The sequence below is a fragment of the Pseudophryne corroboree genome, unplaced genomic scaffold (genome assembly GCF_028390025.1).
Source record: "Pseudophryne corroboree isolate aPseCor3 unplaced genomic scaffold, aPseCor3.hap2 scaffold_462, whole genome shotgun sequence".
Classification (NCBI taxonomy): domain Eukaryota; kingdom Metazoa; phylum Chordata; class Amphibia; order Anura; family Myobatrachidae; genus Pseudophryne; species Pseudophryne corroboree.
In genome coordinates, this window is record NW_026970077.1 from 142056 (window position 1) to 158424 (window position 16369).

At 44.5% G+C, this 16369-nt stretch overlaps 3 non-coding genes across 3 annotated transcripts; 1 reads left to right on the forward strand and 2 right to left on the reverse strand.

Moving 5' to 3' along the window:
* Window positions 1–2187: 2187 nt before the first annotated feature.
* LOC135027227 (U1 spliceosomal RNA) lies at window positions 2188–2351 on the forward strand. Its single transcript, XR_010223729.1, has one exon. It is a non-coding gene; the product is annotated as a U1 spliceosomal RNA (small nuclear RNA).
* A 10251-nt stretch (window positions 2352–12602) lies between these two features.
* LOC135027174 (U1 spliceosomal RNA) lies at window positions 12603–12765 on the reverse strand. Its single transcript, XR_010223682.1, has one exon. It is a non-coding gene; the product is annotated as a U1 spliceosomal RNA (small nuclear RNA).
* Window positions 12766–12917: 152 nt separating this feature from the next.
* LOC135027228 (U1 spliceosomal RNA) lies at window positions 12918–13081 on the reverse strand. The gene has a single exon (XR_010223730.1). It is a non-coding gene; the product is annotated as a U1 spliceosomal RNA (small nuclear RNA).
* Between the last annotated feature and the right edge of the window lie 3288 nt (window positions 13082–16369).

Consider the following 16369-nt stretch of genomic DNA (forward strand, 5'->3'; position numbering starts at 1 on the left):
TTCAGATATTGGCTTGAAAAAGCAGTCTTTATTGACATAAAAAAAACATACATAAACATTACACACATAAATACAGTGTTGCAGCACAGCCAAAACACAATACAAATGCTGACGGTATAGTACAGTTCAAGAACTACAGCACAGGCCAGCCTACACTATAAATCATGAACTGCACTATACATTTAAACTATACAATAATACAACAGTTAATAAGGCTATGGGTGTGGAGTGTAAGAGGGTGAGGGATTCACAAAACCGAAGCTTTATTGTAACACAGACACATATAAGGGGAGGGTCAATAAATAGAAAGATATCCTTTACTATAGAATGTAGTCCAATCCGACCTCTGTGCTCTTCCACAACTGAAAAACAGATAGTGTTCCCAAGCCTTCCATCCTGGAATATCTTTGGTCTTTCGCCAATGAAGAAAACAATCCCTCCCTCCAGCAGACCCTTCAACCACGATACAAGATCACAGCCAAAAGGCCGAGAAGCAACTACACTTGAGCTTAACAAAAATGGCTAAAACTTAGTGGAGGAAAGTGCAGTGCACCAAAACATAAGCTGACACAATCATGGAGAATGCGCCAGCATATATGCTCTTCTATCTATATTTTGCAAACCTGCTCTTGTCCCCTCCAGCTGCTCTATGTAGATTTAACGTCTGGCAAGGTGCATAACCCACTGACAAGCAGGCACACTCCTGCATGAGTTTTCTCTCTCACTAGCTGGATGATACACAATCATTTGCATGCGCTCCACTTCCGACACACCACCCACCCAACCACCCAGTCACCAGAGCCACCCACAAGCCAACTGGCTCCGTGATTTAATTTGCACAGTGTAGTCATCCAGGCAGCATGTCCTTCTCAATGGAAGGATCTCTGGTTCCATGGAATCTTCCGCATTGGAATGCTGCGGAACAAAAAGGATTTAAATATTCAGCTTGCTAGCATTCAATGTACCTGCGGCTTGGCTCTAGCACATGGGTCTTCATCCTGTGGCCCTCCAGCTGCTGTGAAACTACACATCCCAGCATGCCCTGCCACAGTTTTGCTATTAAGGTATGCTAAAACTGAGGCAGGGCATGCTGGGATGTGTAGTTCCACAGCAGCTGGAGGGTCGCAGGTTGAAGACCCATGTTTTAGCATGCCTGTTCTATGATGCATGTTCCATGATGTCACAATCAGCTTGGAATGGGGTGTCTAGCAGGCATTTGCTGACAGCCACTTGAGGGAGACACACATCAGGAGATGCAGCATATCGGAGGTCTTCGATGCCTTTCCAGCAAATGCACACCACCTGCTGCTGGTCTGGACACAAAACAATGCCCACAATCGAAGTCCCAAAATGCCCAACTACAGGATTCATGTAAGTAGTGAATTTAGGAATGAATTTAGAAGTAGGAAATTAAGTTAGTTCACAAGTACATTCAAATTCAGATCTAAAGACTAAACACAAAACACAAAATAAGACTCCACAGAGCAATTATCAGGTGTCTTTATCAATTGTTGCATTTAAAAAATCAAGCAATTAGGGAACACAATGTTGCGACAATGTAACCCTATTTGCAAAATAGTACTAAATAAGTTTGTCGATGTAAGACATTTGCAAAGGCGCAAACAAAACACGCTGGAAAATGCAACTGAATCTGTTTTTGGAGGTTAGAAAAGATGCAGGATCAAGTAGCTCAATGGGTAGGGTGTTTGATTAGAATTCAACAGGTTATAGGTTTGAATCCTGGGTATGATAGTTTGAGGTGTTATTTAATAAAGCATGTTTATATATTAGTCACACATGGCTTACTTGTACAAATGGCATGTCACCAGTTAGTGCTGACTGCTGATATGCCATTTGCACAAACATGCCATGTGTGACTGTATATGCATTTAAGGAGGGCACCCCGGCAATACCACAAACCATTGAGTGTCAAGTATACTAGATATATCTTCATATCTCATGTGCTTTCTCTGAGACCAATCTTGTTATGCCCCTTCCCCACAAGGCATGCACCTTTTGTCCATATTGCAAAAATGGGGAGGGGGGGGGGCATATAATTCTCTGTCACAGGGCACCAAAAAGTCTAGTTATGGCTCTGGTATGCATTATGTAATCTGGCAGACCATCTCTCCTTTACTTGACAGAGATGTGCCTGAGCAGCGGCCCTCCCCAGCCCTATCCCAAATCATACTTATTTTGCATAGGAGATACCATGGTCATGAAGATTGTTCTCCCAGGGTGAGGTTCATTCATTGCATTCTGGGTATGCTGACCCCTGTGATTTCCCCAAATGTGGGAAACTCGACTGCATTATTTGTGGTAGTGGGGGACTGTGTTTGTGCTTTCCTCTGGTCAGCTCTGGTAAAAGTCAGATTTCTTTGTCTCAGATCTTCCTCTAGCCTTGTTCTTCGTTCGAGAGTTCCCTTGTGCTGCCTCAGTTGGATCTCCTTCACTTGACAGGGGGTGCCCGAGCAGCAATGCTCCACAGCTCTGGCCCAACTCCTACTTACCTGCCAGGTGAGATACTATGATTTCACTGTTAGGGCAATCAGGATGTGGAATTCCCTGCCAGGGAAGGTGGTAATGGCGGACTCTGTAATTGGATTCAAAAAAGGAATGGATACATTTCTGAATGAAAAAGCTATCCAAGGTTATAATACTTAAAATATCAACATGGTTAATCCGGGGGTAACATGAGTTGTAGTAGCTAACTAGTCATAAAACATTATTCAGCAAGTATGTAGAATCATCACAACTTAAAACAGGTTGAACACGATGGGCAATTTGCCTCTATTCAACCTCAAAAACTATGTTACTATATGTTACTATATTACTATGTTACTGTAGTATACAGAACACCACAATGCAATGAGCAGTGATAGTGAGCACTGATGAGGATACTAGAACTGACACTGAGCAGCAAGATGCAGCACTGGACTATTAGTAATGTACTGTAGTATGCTGAGCACAACAATGCAGCACAAGACAATGAGCAGTGATACTGAGCACTGATGAGGATACTACTGAGAACTGACACTGAGCAGGAGAGACACACTACTAGTATTACTGAGCAGCAATAAGTATCCACTGATACTGAGCACTGATATTGAGATTTCCACTGAGAGAACATAGCCACGTCCTCTCCACTCTCTCTTCAATGCACGAGTAAAAATGGCGGAAACGCGCAGCTCTTTATATGGAATCCGAATCTCGCGAGAATCCGACAGCGGGATGATGACATTTTCCCTTGTTCAGGTTTTCCGAGTCAGGCGGGAACAACCGAGCCTGCCTCGGACCAGTGTAAACCACGTGGAGTTCGTGGGGAATTCGGTTCTCGGAGAACCGAACCCGCTCCTCTCTACCTTATACCCATCAATTTTTTTTATTTTCAATCTAAGCTCCTGCAGTTTTCTGTAAGCATCTGCTTTGCTATGATGATCAACAAGTCACAAGGGCAAACACTCAGGGCTTGAGGCGTAGATCTTAGGACCAGCTGCTACAAGCATGGCAGAGGTGTCACTATCACTGGTGACACCCAGAGAGGTGGCGAGGGAGATTGTAATGCAGTGCGCGCAGATAAGCAGCGCAATGGTAAAAAGGAGGCATGGTTTCATAGGTAGGGGCGTGGCCTGGTGGCCTGAATCTACATTTTGTTGCTCCGGGTGTCCCGGGGGTTGGGGGCTGCACCGGGGACTAGTGTGTGAGTGGTGCTGGCTCCTGCACAGTGACAGGGCATGGCCACTAGAGATGTGCACTGGAAATTTTTCGGGTTTTGTGTTTTGGTTTTGGGTTCGGTTCCGCGGCCGTGTTTTGGGTTCGAACTCGTTTTGGCTAAACCTCACCGAATTTTTTTTGTCGGATTCGGGTGTGTTGTGGATTCGGGTGTTTTTTTCAAAAAACCCTAAAAAACAGCTTAAATCATAGAATTTGGGAGTCATTTTGATCCCAAAGTATTATTAACCTCAATAACCATAATTTCCACTCATTTTCAGTCTATTCTTAACACCTCACACCTCACAATATTATTTTTAGTCCTAAAATTTGCACCGAGGTCGCTGGATGACTAAGCTCAGCGACCCAAGTGGCCGACACAAACACCTGGCCCATCTAGGAGTGGCACTGCAGTGTCACGCAGGATGGCCCTTCCAAAAAATACTCCCCAAACAGCACATGACGCAAAGAAAAAAAGAGGCGCAATGAGGTAGCTGTGTGACTAAGCTCAGCGACCCAAGTGGCCGACACAAACACCTGGCCCATCTAGGAGTGGCACTGCAGTGTCACGCAGGATGGCCCTTCCAAAAAACACTCCCCAATCAGCACATGACGCAAAGAAAAAAAGAGGCGCAATGAGGTAGCTGTGTGACTAAGCTCAGCGACCCAAGTGGCCGACACAAACACCTGGCCCATCTAGGAGTGGCACTGCAGTGTCACGCAGGATGGCCCTTCCAAAAAACACTCCCCAAACAGCACATGACGCAAAGAAAAATGAAAGAAAAAAGAGGTGCAAGATGGAATTGTCCTTGGGCCCTCCCACCCACCCTTATGTTGTATAAACAGGACATGCACACTTTAACCAACCCATCATTTCAGTGACAGGGTCTGCCACACGACTGTGACTGAAATGACGGGTTGGTTTGGACCCCCACCAAAAAAGAAGCAATTAATCTCTCCTTGCACAAACTGGCTCTACAGAGGCAAGATGTCCACCTCATCATCATCCTCCGATTCATCACCGTGTACATCCCCCTCCTCACAGATCATCAATTCGTCCCCACTGGAATCCACCATCTCAGCTCCCTGTGTACTTTGTGGAGGCAATTGCTGCTGGTCAATGTCTCCACGGAGCAATTGATTATAATTCATTTTAATGAACATCATCTTCTCCACATTTTCTGGAAGTAACCTCGTACGCCGATTGCTGACAAGGTGAGCGGCGGCACTAAACACTCTTTCGGAGTACACACTTGTGGGAGGGCAACTTAGGTAGAATAAAGCCAGTTTGTGCAAGGGCCTCCAAATTGCCTCTTTTTCCTGCCAGTATACGTACGGACTGTCTGACGTGCCTACTTGGATGCGGTCACTCATATAATCCTCCACCATTCTTTCAATGGTGAGAGAATCATATGCAGTGACAGTAGACGACATGTCCGTAATCGTTGGCAGGTCCTTCAGTCCGGACCAGATGTCAGCATCAGCAGTCGCTCCAGACTGCCCTGCATGACCGCCAGCGGGTGGGCTCGGAATTCTGAGCCTTTTCCTCGCACCCCCAATTGCGGGAGAATGTGAAGGAGGAGCTGTTGACCGATCAAGTTCCACTTGACTTGATAATTTTCTCACCAGCAGGTCTTTGAACCCCTGCAGACTTGTGTCTGCCGGAAAGAGAGATACAATGTAGGTTTTAAATCTAGGATCGAGCAAGGTGGCCAAAATGTAGTGCTCTGATTTCAACAGATTGACCACCCGTGAATCCTGGTTAAGCGAATGAAGGGCTCCATCCACAAGTCCCACATGCCTAGCGGAATCGCTCTGTCTTAGCTCCTCCTTCAATGTCTCCAGCTTCTTCTGCAAAAGCCTGATGACGGGAATGACCTGACTCAGGCTGGCAGTGTCTGAACTGACTTCACGTGTGGCAAGTTCAAAAGGTTGCAGAACCTTGCACAACGTTGAAATCATTCTCCACTGCGCTTGAGACAGGTGCATTCCACCTCCTATATCGTGGTCAGATGTATAGGCTTGAATGGCCTTTTGCTGCTCCTCCATCCTCTGAAGCATATAGAGGGTTGAATTCCACCTCGTTACCACTTCTTGCTTCAGATGATGGCAGGGCAGGTTCAGGCGTTTTTGGTAATGCTCCAGTCTTCTGTACGTGGTGCCTGTACGCCGAAAGTGTCCCGCAATTCTTCTGGCCACCGACAGCATCTCTTGCACGCCCCTGTCGTTTTTTAAATAATTCTGCACCACCAAATTCAAGGTATGTGCAAATTATGGGACGTGCTGGAATTTGCTCAGATATAATGCACGCACAATATTGCTTGCGTTGTCCGATGCACAAATCCACAGGAGAGTCCAATTGGGGTAAGCCATTCTGCGATGATCTTCCTCAGTTGCCGTAAGAGGTTTTCAGCTGTGTGCGTATTCTGGAAAGCGGTGATACAAAGCGTAGCCTGCCTAGGAAAGAGTTGGCGTTTGCGAGATGCTGCTACTGGTGCCGCCGCTGCTGTTCTTGCGGCGGGAGTCAATACATCTACCCAGTGGGCTGTCACAGTCATATAGTCCTGAGTCTGCCCTGCTCCACTTGTCCACATGTCCGTGGTTAAGTGGACATTGGGTACAACTGCATTTTTTAGGACACTGGTGAGTCTTTTTCTGAGGTCTGTGTACATTTTCGGTATCGCCTACCTAGAGAAATGGAACCTAGATGGTATTTGGTACCGGGGACACAGTACCTCAATCAAGTCTATACTTGGCTCTGAAGTAATGATGGATACCGGAACCACGTTTCTCACCGCCCAGGATGCCAAGGCCTCAGTTATCCGCTTTGCAGCAGGATGACTGCTGTGATATTTCATCTTCCTCGCAAAGGACTGTTGGACAGTCAATTGCTTGGTGGAAGTAGTAAAAGTGGTCTTACGACTTCCCCTCTGGGATGACCATCGACTCCCAGCAGCAACAACAGCAGCGCCAGCAGCAGTAGGCGTTACACTCAAGGATGCATCGGAGGAATCCCAGGCAGGAGAGAACTCGTCAGAATTGCCAGTGACATGGCCTGCAGGACTATTGGCATTCCTGGGGAAGGAGGAAATTGACACTGAGGGAGTTGGTGGGGTGGTTTGCGTGAGCTTGGTTACAAGAGGAAGGGATTTACTGGTCAGTGGACTGCTTCCGCTGTCGCCCAAAGTTTTTGAACTTGTCACTGACTTATGATGAATGCGCTGCAGGTGACGTATAAGGGAGGATGTTCCGAGGTGGTTAACGTCCTTACCCCTACTTATTACAGCTTGACAAAGGCAACACACGGCTTGACACCTGTTGTTCGCATTTCTGTTGAAATACTTCCACACCGAAGAGCTGATTTTTTTGGTATTTTCACCAGGCATGTCAATGGCCATATTCCTCCCACGGACAACAGGTGTCTCCCCGGGTGCCTGACTTAAACAAACCACCTCACCATCAGAATCCTCCTTGTCAATTTCCTCCCCAGCGCCAGCAACACCCATATCCTCCTCATCCTGGTGTACTTCAACACTGACATCTTCAATCTGACTATCAGGAACTGGACTGCGGGTGCTCCTTCCAGCACTTGCAGGGGGTGTGCAAATGGTGGAAGGTGCATGCTCTTCACGTCCAGTGTTGGGAAGGTCAGGCATCGCAACCGACACAATTGGACTCTCCTTGTGGATTTGTGATTTTGAAGAATGCACAGTTCTTTGCTGTGCTTTTGCCAGCTTAAGTCTTTTCATTTTTCTAGCGAGAGGCTGAGTGCTTCCATCCTCATGTGAAGCTGAACCACTAGCCATGAACATAGGCCAGGGCCTCAGCCGTTCCTTGCCACTCCATGTGGTAAATGGCATATTGGCAAGTTTACGCTTCTCCTCCGACGATTTTTATTTAGATTTTTGAGTCCTTTTTTTACTGATCTTTTGTGTTTTGGATTTTACATGCTCTGTACTATGACATTGGGCATCGGCCTTGGCAGACGACGTTGATGGAATTTCATCTTCTCGGCCATGACTAGTGGCAGCAGCTTCAGCACGAGGTGGAAGTGGATCTTGATCTTTCCCTATTTTTGGAACCTCAACATTTTTGTTCTCCATATTTTAATAGGCACAACTAAAAGGCACCTCAGGTAAACAATGGAGATGGATGGATACTAGTATACTTATAAATTACGAGTGACTGACGACACAGAGGTAGCTACAGCCGTGGACTACCATACTGCGTCTGCTAGTATAGAGATGATAATTAATGATATAAAAAAAAAATATATATAACTACTGTAGGTATATATAATATAATGACGGACCTGGTGGACACTGTCAGCAGACTGCTAAACTACTAGTATGAAGAAGATAGAAAAAAAAACCCCACCACAGGTAGGTAGGTATACAATTATGGACGAGCACTGATGACACAGAGATAGCCACAGCCGTGGCCTACCATACTGCGTCTGCTAGTATAGAGATGATAATTAATGATATAAAAAATAATATATATAACTACTGTAGGTATATATAATATAATGACGGACCTGGTGGACACTGTCAGCAGACTGCTAAACTACTAGTATTAAGAAGATAGAAAAAAAACTCCACCACATGTAGGTATACAATTATGGACGAGTGACGACACAGAGGTAGGTACAGCCGTGGACTACCGTACTGCGTCTGCTAGTATAGATAATATACTAAATATATTACTACTGTAGGTATATAATATAATGACGGACCTGGTGGACACTGTCAGCAGACTCCTAAACTACTAGTATGAAGAAGATAGAAAAAAAAACCCACCACAGGTAGGTAGGTATACAATTATGGACGAGCACTGACGACACAGAGATAGCCACAGCCGTGGCCTACCGTACTGCGTCTGCTAGCATAGATAATATACTAAATATATTACTACTGTAGGTATATAATATAATGACGGACCTGGTGGACACTGTCAGCAGACTCCTAAACTACTAGTATGAAGAAGATAGAAAAAAAAACCCCACCACAGGTAGGTATACAATTATGGACGAGTGACGACACAGAGGTAGGTACAGCCGTGGACTACCGTACTGCGTCTGCTAGTATAGATAATATACTAAATATATTACTACTGTAGGTATATAATATAATGACGGACCTGGTGGACACTGTCAGCAGACTCCTAAACTACTAGTATGAAGAAGATAGAAAAAAAAACCCCACCACAGGTAGGTATACAATTATGGACGAGCACTGATGACACAGAGATAGCCACAGCCGTGGACTACCGTACTGCGTCTGCTAGTATAGATAATATAATAAATATATTACTACTGTAGGTATATAATATAATGATGGACCTGGTGGACACTGTCAGCAGACTCCTAAACTACTAGTATGAAGAAGATAGAAAAAAAAACCCCACCACAGGTAGGTAGGTATACAATTATGGACGAGCACTGACGACACAGAGATAGCCACAGCCGTGGCCTACCGTACTGCGTCTGCTAGCATAGATAATATACTAAATATATTACTACTGTAGGTATATAATATAATGACGGACCTGGTGGACACTGTCAGCAGATTCCTAAACTACTAGTATGAAGAAGATAGAAAAAAAAAACCCACCACAGGTTGGTATACAATTATGGACGAGTGACGACACAGAGGTAGGTACAGCCGTGGACTACCGTACTGCGTCTGCTAGTATAGATAATATACTAAATATATTACTACTGTAGGTATATAATATAATGACGGACCTGGTGGACACTGTCAGCAGACTCCTAAACTACTAGTATGAAGAAGATAGAAAAAAAACCCCACCACAGTTAGGTATACAATTATGGACGAGTGACGACACAGAGGTAGGTAAAGCCGTGGACTACCGTACTGCGTCTGCTAGTATAGATAATATACTAAATATATTACTACTGTAGGTATATAATATAATGACGGACCTGGTGGACACTGTCAGCAGACTCCTAAACTACTAGTATGAAGAAGATAGAAAAAAAAACCCCACCACAGGTAGGTATACAATTATGGACGAGCACTGATGACACAGAGATAGCCACAGCCGTGGACTACCGTACTGCGTCTGCTAGTATAGATAATATAATAAATATATTACTACTGTAGGTATATAATATAATGATGGACCTGGTGGACACTGTCAGCAGACTCCTAAGCTACTAGTATGAAGAAGATAGAAAAAAAAACCCCACCACAGGTAGGTAGGTATACAATTATGGACGAGCACTGACGACACAGAGATAGCCACAGCCGTGGACTACCGTACTGTGTCTGCTAATATAGAGATGATAAAGATGATAGAGATGAAAAAAAAATATAACACTACTGCAGGTAAATATTTATATAATATAATGTATGACGGACCTGCTGGACACTGTCAGCAGAATGCGTTTATAGAATAAAAAAAAAAAAAACACCACAGGAGTGTTTAACTTTTTCAGGCAGACAATATACTGGTGGTCACACTGGCAGCAAAAGTGTGCACTGTACTCCTGCTATAACTGCTCCCCAGTCTCCCCCACAATTAAGCTGTGTGAGCAGTGAGCACTCAGCACAGTCAGATATACATAGATGATATATCATGCAGCACACTGAGGCTGAGCACAGATATGGTATTTGTATCGTTTTCTTTCAGGCAGAGAACGGATTATAAATAATAAAACTGGTGGTCACTATCAGCAAAACTCTGCACTACTGAGTACTCCTGACAAGTTCAACTGCTCCCCAAATTAGTAGTAAATCAAATGTCACTCGTCTCTATCTTCTAATCTAAACGGAGAGGACGCCAGCCACGTCCTCTCCCTATCAATCTCAATGCACGTGTGAAAATGGCGGCGACGCGCAGCTCCTTATATAGAATCCGAGTCTCGTGAGAATCCGACAGCGGGATGATGACGTTCGGGCGCGCTTGGGTTAACCGAGCAAGGCGGGAGGATCCGAGTCTGCTCGGACCCGTGCAAAAAAGGGTGAAGTTCGGGCGGGTTCAGATTCCGAGGAACCGAACCCGCTCATCTCTAACGGCCACCCAGCATGACGCCTCCCTTCTTGACCATGCTGTAATTGCAGTCGCACTGCAGTTCAGCGTGATCATAAAAAATGGTGTAGCCTCCTGCTGGTACAGACTGTATGTGCGCGCAGGAAGCCGCCACCATTTTCGTGATCACAGCGGCTGAATGTGATGTCATACAGCCGCTGTGACCACGCCCCCTGTGTCTCCTCCATTGCAGACCCCATTTTGAAGCCTTGCCCCCGCACCGCTCCATCCCTGACTTGGAAATGGAGTGTTGCTGACCCCCCTCTCCCCCCCCTGCCCCGATTGACAGGCAGAGGCGATCGCATTCTCTGCGGGGTGCCGCAGAAAATGCAGGCACATGCGTATGCTCTTAGCAATTTTTGCAGTTGGATCGCTTATTGTGATTGCAATCCAACCTGAATCAGGCCCTATTACCTATCACAATGCGCTGCGGGCAGTACAAAATTGGTTTAATATAGGAGAAAAACCCCCAGACCTGTGCTCCTTAACTGTACCTGGTGGCTAGTGGAGCGGCTGCCCAGTAATCAGTGTCCACGCCAGTGCGCACACGGTCCACCCCCTACGGCCACGCTCCCCTTCATCAGCGGCCTCGTGATCCGGAAGGGCGGTGTGTGTGTGACTGACCTTAGGAAGAAACCGGAGCCTCCGCTGCAGTGACCCAGCAACCAGGGCACGGGAGTATACAGCGCCGCTGGGAGTGATGAAGCTGCAGTAAAGATGTCTATTAGACCTAGCCTGCTGCAGCCCTTGTAGATTCTCATAAAACAAGTTCTTCTTTTCTTGTCAAAATTAATAGCTAAGAATAGGCTGCCTGAGGCAGGCCCCTGTTAAGTGGCCTGCTACTAAAGGCACCAACTACAAACTGAGCTCCCTGTTCATGGAAGCGGGGTTATAGAGGAGGATGCGCCAATGAGAATCCTTGTGGAGTCCAGTGTACCCCACAGAAGAAATTAATGTGTCACACCCATTGGCAGCAACCTTAGAATAGCTGCTGACGTGCACAATTGAGAAAGGAAGGGGGGGGGGACGGGGACATTTGAATCCAGCACATAGATGCAATTCAAATATGTAATTTGTACCTTCCTAATTTAAAATATAATGGATGAACCTCACCCTGTGAGAACAATCTTCATGATCAAGAGATCTCATATGCAAAATAAGTATGAGTTGGGATAGGGCTGGGGAGGGTGGCTGCTCGGGCAGCCCCTCCCCCATCAAGTTAAGGAGATTCAACTGAGGAAGCACAAGGGAACTCTCGTCTGGGGACAACAACTGCAGGGAGACCACATCTTTTCAGATGAACATGGGAGGGCGGAAGGCTGCCTAATACTGAAGCACCATCAAATATCAAACCATATGCAACAACTAGTGCAAGCATTCCTGGGGGAAGGCCTGCAGCAGATGGATTTGCATATGGTGATGTCATCCAAGTAGTGGGTCAAAGTTGGCTTCAACCCTCATCTGCATATGAAAAGAGAAAAGGGGCGTGCAGGGCATGGCGGCCTTTTGCGGTGCTTGGATGACCCCTAGTTCGCATTAAACACCCCCACCCTCCTTTGGTGTGGGGCTCATGTTGGCCATGCCCCATCCCCTGAAGCATTCAAGCTGATTTCTTGCAGCAGCTGGGTACTGTAACAGCTCCAGAGCTGCTCTGTAAGGCAAGTAAAATATTGTGTGGGCCCTGCAGCACTACCTGTAGTTTGCATTGTGCATTGGAAGGCACAAAGTAAGCAGACGGGAGGAGAAGTCAGGATAGTGCACATAGAAGGGAGGGGCTCAAGATAAAAGAAGTGGAAACAGACAGCAAACTAGGCTGGAGAAAGACCTGAGACAAAGAGATCTGAATTATACGAGAGCCGACCAGAGGAAACACAAATTATGCAGTCAAGTGTCCCACATTTGGGGAAATCGTAGGAGCAGCACACCCAGAGTGCAATGGGTGAGCCTTGCCCTGGGAGAAGCACCTTCCTGATCATAGTATCTCACCTGGCAGGTAAGTAGGAGTTGGGCTAGAGCTGGGGAGGGTCGCTGCTCGGGCACCCCCCTGTCAAGTGAAGGAGATCCAACTGAGGCAACACAAAGAAACTCTCGAAAGAAGAACAAGGCTAGAGGAAGATCTGAGACAAAGAAATCTGACTTTTACCAGAGCTGACCAGAGGAAAGCACAAACACAGTCCCCCACTACCACAAATAATGCAGTCGAGTTTCCCACATTTGGGGAAATCACAGGGGTCAGCATACCCAGAATGCAATGAATGAACCTCACCCTGGGAGAACAATCTTCATGACCATGGTATCTCCTATGCAAAATAAGTATGATTTGGGATAGGGCTGGGGAGGGCAGCTGCTCAGGCACATCTCTGTCAAGTGAAGGAGATTCAACTGAGGCAGCACAAGGGAACTCTCATCTGGGGACAACAACTGCAGGGAGAACACATATTTTCAGATGAACATGGGAGGGCAGAAGGCTACCTAATACTGAAGCACCCCAAAACAACAAACCAAATGCAACAACTAGTGCAAGCATTCCAGGGGGAAGGCCTGCAGCAGATAGATTTGCATATGGTGATGTCATCCAAGCAGTGGGTCAAAGTTGGCTTCAACCCTCGTCTGCATATGAAAAGAGAAAAGGGGCGTGCAGGGCATGGTGGCCTTTTGCGGCACTTGGCTGTCCCCTAGTTTGCATTAAACACCTCCACCCTCCTTCGGTGTGGGGCTCATGTTGGCTATGCCCCAGCCCCTGAAGCATTCAAGATGATTTCTTGCAGCAGCTGGGCACTGTAACAGCTCCAGAGCTGCTCTGTAAGGCAAGTAAAAGGGTGTGGGCCCTGCACCACTACCTGTAGTTCGCATTGTGCGTTGGAAGGCACAAAGTAAGCAGAAAGGAGGAGAAGTCAGGATAGTGCGCAAGGGTATAAAAGGTAGGGGCTCAAGAAAAAAGAAGTGGAAACAGACAGCAAACTAGGCTGGAGAGAGACCTGAGACAAAGAGATCTGAATTATACGAGAGCCGACCAGGGGAAACACAAATTATGCAGTCAAGTTTCCCACATTTGGGGAAATCGCAGGGGCAGCACACCCAGAGTGCAATGTGTTTATTCATTGGTTGATGGAAGAAACATCTTACAAAAACTCTCCAGATTATTGATTTTTTAATGTTTTTCTAGGAAACGTTCTAGATGTATGCTTATTAGCCTTTGTCAGTAAGTACTGTTTGCAAAGTGTCTCGGTGGCGCAATCGGTTAGTGTGTTCAGCTATTAACCAAAAGGTTGGTGGTTCAATCCCACCCAGGGACGTAATTGACCTTGTGATCAGATTTTGGTGATATTTAAGTAGACAAGTCAAAATTTCAAACCCCCTCTTATTGTGTAGGGTACCTGGCCTTCTCTGATGTAATCAGAGTTAGATTTGATTCAGTGATTTTATAAAAAACAGCTAGGAAGCACAATTTAGCAGTGGGTTGCAGAGAAAAAAAATATGCTGGCAGAAAAATCCAATCGAGTGATTAAACAGCTCTTCATTTTCTGGCTTTATTTTTATGCTAACAAATTTGTTCTATGAAAAGTGTCCACAAAGCCAAGTCTCTGATTTACACCTTTGTAAGGATGGTTTTTCACCTATTACTAAATTAAACTTGCTTTATTGGAAAGGCAGCAAGATGCATCCTCATTTCAATGTCTACTGAAATAATACAAGTTGACACCAGGAAACATTAACGCCACTGCATCCTTGCTGCTTTCTCATGTGGAAGTCTGTTTAATGTGAAAACAAGGTGATATCTAATTAGCACACAGGTAAGGAATTAAGAAAATCTTTATTTAAGGGTGAAGATGTTTCTCACAAAATTGTTGACCCAATGCATCATTGAAATTCAAGCTGGAAAGATGATTTTAATATATCACTTGTACATTTTGTATTGCTCTTCTGGTGACAATGTAGTTTGTTTTTGTCAATTACCATTTTAATAATAGGGTAAAGAAAATGAAGTAGATTTTTGAAAGAAAACAATACTGTCAATATACTATTAAAACAAATTAAAATGGTAAAAGTTATTGTACTTTAAGTAAAAGTAAAAGAGACAAAATATCAATCCCAGTTTTGGATTACTTTAATTAACAAAAAAAAATGCATATAGCAGAGGATAGTTTCAATCTGCCTACCTCTGGGTTATGGGCCCAGCATGCTTCCATTGCAGTACTCTGCTGCACATGTAAGTTCAAGAGATCATGAAGCACTCACTCATCATGGGAAAGTACCAATGTGTTTCTTCGTTGGTTGATGGAAGAAACATCTTACAAAAACTCTCCAGATTATTGACTTTTTAAAGTTTTTCTAGGAAACGTTTTAGATGAATGCTTATTAGCCTTTGTCAGTATGAACTTTTGCAAAGTGTCTCTGTGGCGCAATCAGTTAGTGTGTACGGCTATTAACCAAAAGGTTGGTGGTTCAATCCCACCCAGGGACCTAATTGACCTTGTTATCAGATTTTGGTGATCTTTAAGTAGACAAGTCAAAATTTCAAACCCCCTGTTATGGTGTAGGGTACCTGGCCTTCTCTGATGTAATCAGAGTTAGATTTGATTCAGTGATTTTATAAAAACAGCTAGGAAGCACAATTTAGCAGTGGGTTGCAGAGAAAAAAAATATGCTGGCAGAAAAATCCAATTGAGTGATTAAACAGCTCTTTATTTTCTGGCTTTATTTTTATGCTAACAAATTTGTTCTCTGAAAAGTGTCCACAAAGCCAAGTCTCTGATTAACACCTTTGTAAGGATGGTTTTTCACCTATTACTAAATTAAACTTGCTTCATTGGAAAGGCAGCAAGATGCATCCTCATTTCAATGTCTACTGAAATAATACAGGTTGACACCAGGAAACATTAACGCCACTGCATCCTTGCTGCTTTCTCATGTGGAAGTCTGTTTAATGTGAAAACAAGGTGATATCTAATTAGCACACAGGTAAGGAATTAAGAAAATCTTTATTTAAGGGTGAAGATGTTTCTCACAAAATCGTTGCCCCAATGCATCATTGAAATTCAAGCTGGGAAGATGATTTTAATATATCACTTGTACATTTTGTATTGCTCTTCTGGTGACAATGTAGTTTGTTTTTGTCAATTACCATTTTAATAATAGGGTAAAGAAAATTAAGTGGATTTTTGAAAGAAAACAATACTGTCAATATACTATTAAAACAAATTAAAATGGTAAAAGTTATTGTACTTTAAGTAAAAATAAAAGAGCCAAAATATCAATCCCAGTTTTGGATTACTTTAATTAACAAACAAAAAAATGCATATAGCAGAGGATAGTTTCAATCTGCCTACCTCTGGGTTATGGGCCCAGCATTCTTCCATTGCTGTACTCTGCTGCACATGTAAGTGCAAGAGATCCTGAAGCACTCACTCATCATGGGAAAGTACCAATGTGTTTCTTCGTTGGTTGATAGAAGAAACATCTTACAAAAACTCTCCAGATTATTGACTTTTTTAAGTTTTTCTAGGAAACGTTTTAGATGAATGCTTATTAGCATTTGTCAGTATGTACTTTTGCAAAGTGTCTCTGTGGCGCAATCAGTTAGTGTGTACGGCTATTAACCAAA